This window comes from Lissotriton vulgaris, chromosome 5 (assembly GCF_964263255.1).
Source record: "Lissotriton vulgaris chromosome 5, aLisVul1.2, whole genome shotgun sequence".
NCBI lineage: Eukaryota > Metazoa > Chordata > Amphibia > Caudata > Salamandridae > Lissotriton > Lissotriton vulgaris.
The window spans coordinates 287091433-287099035 of NC_141693.1; positions in this window are offsets into that span (position 1 = coordinate 287091433).

The window sequence follows — 7603 nt, forward strand, 5'->3', positions numbered from 1 at the left end:
CTTTACGGCTTGGGCCCAGGCTGAATAGGGATTTTCATGAAGGGATAAGCTCTTGCCCTCACTTTGCAGAGAGGCAATACCTTGTTCCACCTTAGCGTGCCATGGGGTGCCCGCTTGTCCAAATATTATTTTTAGAAAGTGTTTAAGGTTATTTTCGGGCGCTTTCAGCACTCTGATGTAATATTTTAACAGGTCCCCCTGTAGTACCAGCTCTGGGCGTTTCAGGCCTATTTCTAGCCTTAGCCTGTTATTCCTTGCCTGTTTTGGGGCTTGTAGCACAAGTTTATACGCTTTCACCTGGGCCGCTTTGATCACTTTCTCAAATGCTCCTGGATAGGCTATGTGGCCGTACGTAATGGAGGGAATCAGTTTTGCCCTAAGTACAGTCATCATAGGTCCTGCTGAAGGGCGGGCTAGGCGATGGCTTAAACGTCTCAGGGACAGAATTATTTTGTCGATTCTTGGTTTTAGCTCCTTTGGATGTTTGACTGCGATGGCCCTCTCTGACACCCAGACACCCAGATAATTGTAGGATTGGGCTGTACTGATTCGGTACTCCCCCAAGGTCCATGTTGCTTGTTTTTTATGGGGGTATTTACCGAAAATTACTATCTTTGTCTTGCTCTCGTTGATCCAAAGGCCATTTTCGTTATTGTATGTTGCCAGACTGTTTAAAGCTCTTTGGAGACCCACCCTGGTGTGGTCCATGACCACCGTGTCGTCTACATACTGGAGGGTACCCAAGCCCATCTTCCCCAGTCTTGGAGGTACTAAGTTTGCATCTTTCAAGGCTTGCCCCATGTCTGCTGTATACAAGTTGAAAAGTAGGGGGGCCAAAACGCACCCCTGCTTTAGACCAGAGTTGGTGTCGATTCTTGCTGTTGTGATTGTTGGACTTAATTTCACCTGGACCCATGTCCCCTCATAAAGAGCTTTTATGGCTTTAAGCAGAACTTGAGGGAGCCCCCAGGTCTCAAGCTTAGCCCATAACCGACTTCTATTTACTCGGTCGAAGGCGGTAGAATAATCTATGAAACAACAAAACAGGGGCAACCTATTCCTCATGTTAGCTTGCTTCGCAAGGTAAGAGAGCGCTTTGATATTGTCCAAGGTGGAACTATTGGCCCTAAAGCCAGTCTGTGAGGGCGGGAGAATACCGTTCTTATCCACCCAGGCCTCCAGGTCCCTTAGTAGTAGGTGTGCGTATACCTTGGCTTCTATATCTAGAAGCGCTATGAGCCTGTAGTTAGCCGGGTTCGAGTGGTCACCCTTCTTATGTATAGGAAATAAGACCGAGCCTTTCCAAGATGTTGGCAAGATTGCAGTGGTGAAAGAGTGATTGAATAGCGGGGTGAGTATGGTTGCAAAAAAGGCAGGGGCAGTTTCAAAGACCTGGGCAGGAATACCATTTGGGCCGGGAGCCCCATCTGTTCTTATAGCCCTAATGTACTTTAAAATCTCCTCCTCTGTGTACTTTACGGAATGGCTGGGCCCTGAAAAGTCTTTCGGCGTGCTTTGAGTTTTTATAGTTACAGCAGCTGCTTTGGACCACTCTAAACTGCATGGGCAGTCTGGTTTACCCCACTGGTGTACAGCCCCTTTGCGTATTCTTTCCACACAACCCCTGCAACACTGTTTTCCTTGTGCTCGCCTCTGGGGGTCAGGCTATTAATATAACGCCATAGCTTGCTGTTGTCTTTTTCTTTAATTAGGGAAAACACTTTGAACCAGTTCTTTTCTGACCACTGCCTTTTCAGCTCCCAGACTATCTTTTTGTAATTGGCTCGCAGGGCAGAGATAGAGGTCTTCACTGGCAGATGAATGCCTTTCTTTTTTGCCTTGATTACTTTGTTAAGCGCTTTCTTGCTTTGTGTCAAACTCTGTGGTTTTTTGCGTCTTGGCCTGGTGTTGTTTTGACAGCTTCTTGGTAGGTTGGAGTTACCCAAGTTCTTCAGTAAATCCACGGTCAGTATTTCTCATAAGTATGTGATGTTCTTTATGTCTTGTGACTTTAGTTCTGCCTCCCTACTGGCTACATACTGTGACAGGCTGTGGCTGAGGTTGGTCGACCATTTTATTCTTTCGAGGACTCGATGGTGTATTTTACCCACAAGTAATATGTTCATTTGTTAAGCAGACCTAAAGAATATCTACATATTCAAAAACATAATTACAATACATATTTATACAAAGGAATACACATATCTAGATACATACATATAATCAAATTAAATGCTTATATACACAGGGATATGCTTTACATTTGTTTTTGAGTATGGTGGTTTTGTAGGAAAATGCCAACTCTTTAGTAGTCGTCTGAAGATAAGATAGGTATCCCTAGATCTTATGTTTGGGGGTAATGAATTCCTTAGTTTGGCTCCTTGGACAGTGAAGGATGGCCCCCTATTTTCTTGTATAGTGGGATTTTGAGGTGAGGTGCCAATCTGGAGCGGAGGTTCCTTTGTTGAGTGTATTTGGAGATTTTATTCCTGATGAAAAGGGGTTCTGTTCCATGTATTGCTTTGTGGGTGACACAAAGCAGCTTTAATGTGGATCCTCTGGCAACCAGTAACCAATGTAGGGCCCTAAGGGCAGGGGAGATGTGGACTTGTGACTTTAGATCTAGGAGTACATTGGCAGCAGAGTTCTGAATCTGTTGCAGTCTTTTCATAGTTGATAAAGATGATCCGTGGTAGAGGCCATCAGGTTTAGACAGTACAAAAAAGATCGTAGCCTGGACCATATGGGAAAATCCCGGGTGAGGGGAGATGCGTTGCAGAGTTTTCATAGTAATGAAGCTTGATCTTGGTAATTTGTTCACTTGGGCATTCATTGATAGCTTAGAGTCCATGGTAATTTCAAGGTTTCTTACTTCCTAGATACTTTAGGTGGTGGTCCCAGATCATCAGGCCAGGCAGCGAGTGGGTCATAATTTTTCCAATCCCCACATGTGAGTATTACCGTTTTGGAAGCATTCAATTTGAGATGGCTTCATGTCATGCATTGATGAACTGCTCTGAGGCAACTGAAAATGTGTGAGTTTCCAATGTCTTTTGGCCTTTCCGGATCAAGGAGTATTTGTGTGTCATCTGCATAGTTCTGGCATGTGAGCTGAAATTCATTGATCATTGCTGGTAGTGACTTCATGTAGATGTTGAAAAGCATAGGTGAGATGATAGAGCTTTGAGTGACCCCTGCTTTTGTGAAGTGCGGTTTGGATGAGAAAGGGTGAGAATGGAGGACATTTGTTCTGTTTTAAAGGTAGGATGTAATCCAGTCGAGGTCAGGCCCCTTTACACCAGCTTTGTATTGTCTTTGTAATAGAGCGTTATGGTCAACTGTGCCACAGGCAGCTGAGAGGTCCAAGGGTAGTAGTGCAGCAATCCCGTTCTGGTCTACTGTGTTTTTAAGGTCATCCCAGGTGGCGATGAGGGTAGATTCTGTGCCTCTTCTTGGACAAAAATCATGTTTGGAAGTTGGAAAGTATGGAGTTATCTTAAATGAATTGGGAGATCTGGGGGCGAATGCTGCTCTTTCTATCAGTTTTCCCAGAAAAGGCCCATTTGAAATTGGTCTTTTCTCGGGGTCCATCGAGTCTAGGATAGTTTTCTTTAATAATGGGCGTATGTATGCCCTTTTTAGGCCTTCTGGAAAGATTCCCATAGTTGAGGAATTATCAATAATTCTTCTAACTGGTGTGGCAGCAGAGGTAGTTAAAATAATGTACTTGAAGATTTGTGGTGGATAAGTGTCAGAAGGGCTGCAGGCAGGCCTGCTTGCTTTGACTAGATCCATAAATTCACTTTGTGATATTTGTTTCAAGTAATGCAAAGGGCTGGGTTAGTCTACTCTTGGAGGGAATTTGGGGAAATGGGTTGGTACTGCTGGTTTTCTTTTGTTTTAAGTAGGAGTCCAATTTGTCTTCTTTGATTGTGTAATGATTTGACAGTTTGTCCACGAATTCTTGAGAAATGGTATGAATTCCTTCTTTGCATTTAGTTTTATGAAATTCTGAGACAACTTTATAAAATACTTAGCAACTGATAAACACGCACAGTCTACACACGTATATTTCACAATGTGTCTGTGTACACCATGCAAAAACACATTCACCCATACTGGTGAATTACCACCTTGCACTGACACATGATTCAAATGGGGAAACACACGGAGGTGATGGGTGGCCCTCTTCACACTGCACAGAGTGTTGTCTTCCTCCTTCCTCAACTGCAGTGTATCCAGGTCGGTCTCATGGTATCCAGTAATTGAAAACCAGCCTCTCTCTGGGAAATGCAGGGGCAGAGTGGTGTATCTGCATCCACCCTGGAGTCCCACTGGCAACAGGAGCACAGTGCCCACCACTGAAGCAAAACCACCCCTCCACCCCGATGGCCTTCAATAGGAAGCAATGCTTTTCTTGTGGAATAGCCCAGGATTCTCTCAGCCAGCCTGGGCATAGAGTACAGTCTTCCAATTGCTGGTCTTCACTCATTTTCCATAGTGATGGGATCCGTTAAAAGGAATGCTGATTGGCTGAGTGCCAGTATTCCAGAACTCTATCTCTTCTAATGGTAAATGAAAGCCTAGCTGCCTGCCAGACAAAATGGGCATTAAGACATCTTATCCCTACTGGATATCCATGGGGCTCAGGCTTTCGGTGATACAAATACCCAGCAAGTCATATACAGATTACCTACCCTCTGAATAAGAAGGCTTGGTATTTTTTTAATATAATTTGTTTCTATTCTTAAAATAAAATAAAGGAGTGATATATGGGTCTCGAATGCCAGTCATCGGGTGCAACATGTAATGTTTGTGGTAATAGGAAGGGGATTCTTTTGAGGATCTCTAGTCAGTAGGAAGCAAGTTCCGGCTGGAAGGGCTCTTCCACAGAAAGATTGTTTGAAAATTGTCAAAGAGCTGAAATTTGTGGTTTCTGGTCATAGTAAGCTAGTGCTCTGGCATTCTTGTTTCTACTTGACATTATGAGAGAAGTTAGTATGTTTTCACAGACGTTGATTGTACATGGCCTGAAAAGTAATGCAAGGCAGTTTGAATGCAAAATATCCTAGCTGTCAAGCATGAAAGTAAATTTTTTTTAAAGACACTGAGACTAGGATTATGCATCATCTTTTTTTTTTTCTCTTCTTTTGACCCTGCAGCCTTTCAAATGCGCACATGCTATATTCTGCATGGACCCTTGGGAAAAGTGAATTAAGCCTCCTCTAATCACTATCTCTCACAGTCCATAAACTCCTGAGGTAATCTGTCCCCTTCCTCTTTCTATGAAGCTCTGCTCTGAGACACCATGTGATTTGAGTTTTGTTTCTCTGCCATGCTTATGCAGAAAAAACTAACAGCCTCCATAAGACCCCTGAAGCCTGTCTGGAATAAAGAAAGGATCTGTCAAAGATAATCCTCAACAACAACAATGTGATAAACCCTGAGAATCAATTACTTCAGCAACCTAGTTCTTCATGGGCAGGTTCAAGACACATGAAATTATCACTGAATGGGGTCATCCTCTCCCCCATGTCTTTAAAAGAATTTAAGCTTTCCTTCTCGATCACTAGGAAATAAAACATTCTATGTCTGGTCCAGAGGTAAGGATTAATCATTTTCTAAGTTCACTCGTCACCCGAGTGGCCACTCCCACTACCATTGTTCTTGAATAAGGGTGGATTTAGATGGCCAGTCTGCTGCGTTCATAACCTCCTTTAAACAACCACCTTTAAAAAAAGATTTGTAGGCCAATGCTCCTGTGGGCGAATATGTACCAAAAGTGGACACATTAATACCAGCTTCTTACTTAACCCATGCACAAATATAGCAAAAGAGGGAGATGGGGGTTGCTTTGGTAGGTTTCATGAAAGAGGATAAAAGTAATCCCAGAAGTCTGGCCAAGCTGCTTGAGTGAAAGTTCGTCCCAGAACAGCCCTTATTCTTTTTTTTGTCCCCAACACTTTCCTTGTCGGGAGACTGTGAGTAACCTTGAGGAAGGCGCTGACTAAGGCCAGAAAACTCTAAAAGTACGATTGGGGTTATCTTTGACTTTGTCTCATTGATCACAAATCCTGAAGAAGCTCAGTTGCCATGTTCCTGTGACTCTTCAGTTGATGTTGACACTGATCCTTTAAAGTACATTGTCTAGCTAGATTATCATTCGAATACCTCTGAACCCTACATACTTCACTGCGGGGTGAAGCAGTTTAGTAAAGCACTATGGGTCCAATCACTGGCTGAATAGAAGGGCCTTGAACATGAAAACCTGCGTCCTCAAGCAGAACTGTAGGAAGCAATGATGTGGAGAAACTAAGCTAATAGTCAGATAGGCATCCTTGAGTTCCAGCTGGTCCATCCAGTCCCATAGGAATAGCACATGTCTCTGCAGATGGGTACCCTCCATTTTGAAATACTACCCACTTGCTGAAATCTTTCAAATGTATTACTGGTCTGTGTCCCTTGTGCTTTTCTACAAGGAAAATTGCTCAAAAAACCCTCTTAGGTGGAGGCGAGTCTTGAGTTTGACCGATTTGAGCTCCATTTCTGATATTTTGACATCTGTTAGCCTGACTTCATAGTTTGAAAAAAGTCTGGGTGTTAAGTGTTGAAATGGGGATCCATAGAAATCTAGGTGGACCCACTGTGTGTGTTTAGAAAGAAACATCCCTAAAACTCCCTAGTTTTATTAAGGAAAAAGGAATAATCCTTACTGGTGAAAACTCGCTGTCCTCTAAAGGCATCTGTGCTGCTTCTCCTGTGGAAGTGAAGGAGCTCCTAAACAGTCTGGTATCCTACTAGCTATTGAAGAGTTCATTACTCTGACCTTTATTGGAACTTTTTAGGAAATATGGGCCTGTTGGGATCAACCTGCCTTTGATTGGCCCTGTGAAAACCTTGCCCTGAAGATTGTTTTGATTCAAGGCGGCCTCTTATCTAAGGATGTGAAGGTTGTAAAAAAAGTTCTTAGTTCCTCAATCAAGGAACCTCACCCAACAACGCTGAATAACCACCCTGACTGAGAGAGCCAGGTCTGCCATCTTGTCCAATTTTATGAGTAGAGTAGTCTGCGAGTGCTCAATTATCTTTACCCAGACAGCAGATGCCCCTCAGGGCAAAACATGTAATGATGGATGGAGACACAGATGTTGACTGATAACTCTGCCTCCTCTGCAATGTCTAAAATCTTTATGAGTGGGCCTACCATGTCAATGAGCTTCTCCTGACATTCCACCAGGATCAATTAGTCCCATTCTTGGGGGCCTTTAATGAATTATTCAGTCACTCTGCCCATTTTTCATATCAATCTCAAGGATTAGGGTAATTTTGTCTGCCAAAGAAGGTTGGGGAGTCTCTTCCTAAATCTGGTCATGGACCTCTTTGTTGAGGAGTTTCCTGATCTTATTGGGTATAGAGACTGCCACTTTAGGTGCTTGGACCCTGTCTTAAGTTTAGGGGTGGGAATTACATTTCTGACACCTCATTCAAATCTCCTTGTGGGGAAGGAAATGGGTGCCAATGTCTGCTCCGATCTGTGTCATCATCAGATGTATACCTATCATCCCTCCTGTTCCACCCTCCTTGGTGCCACCTCACCCCCAAG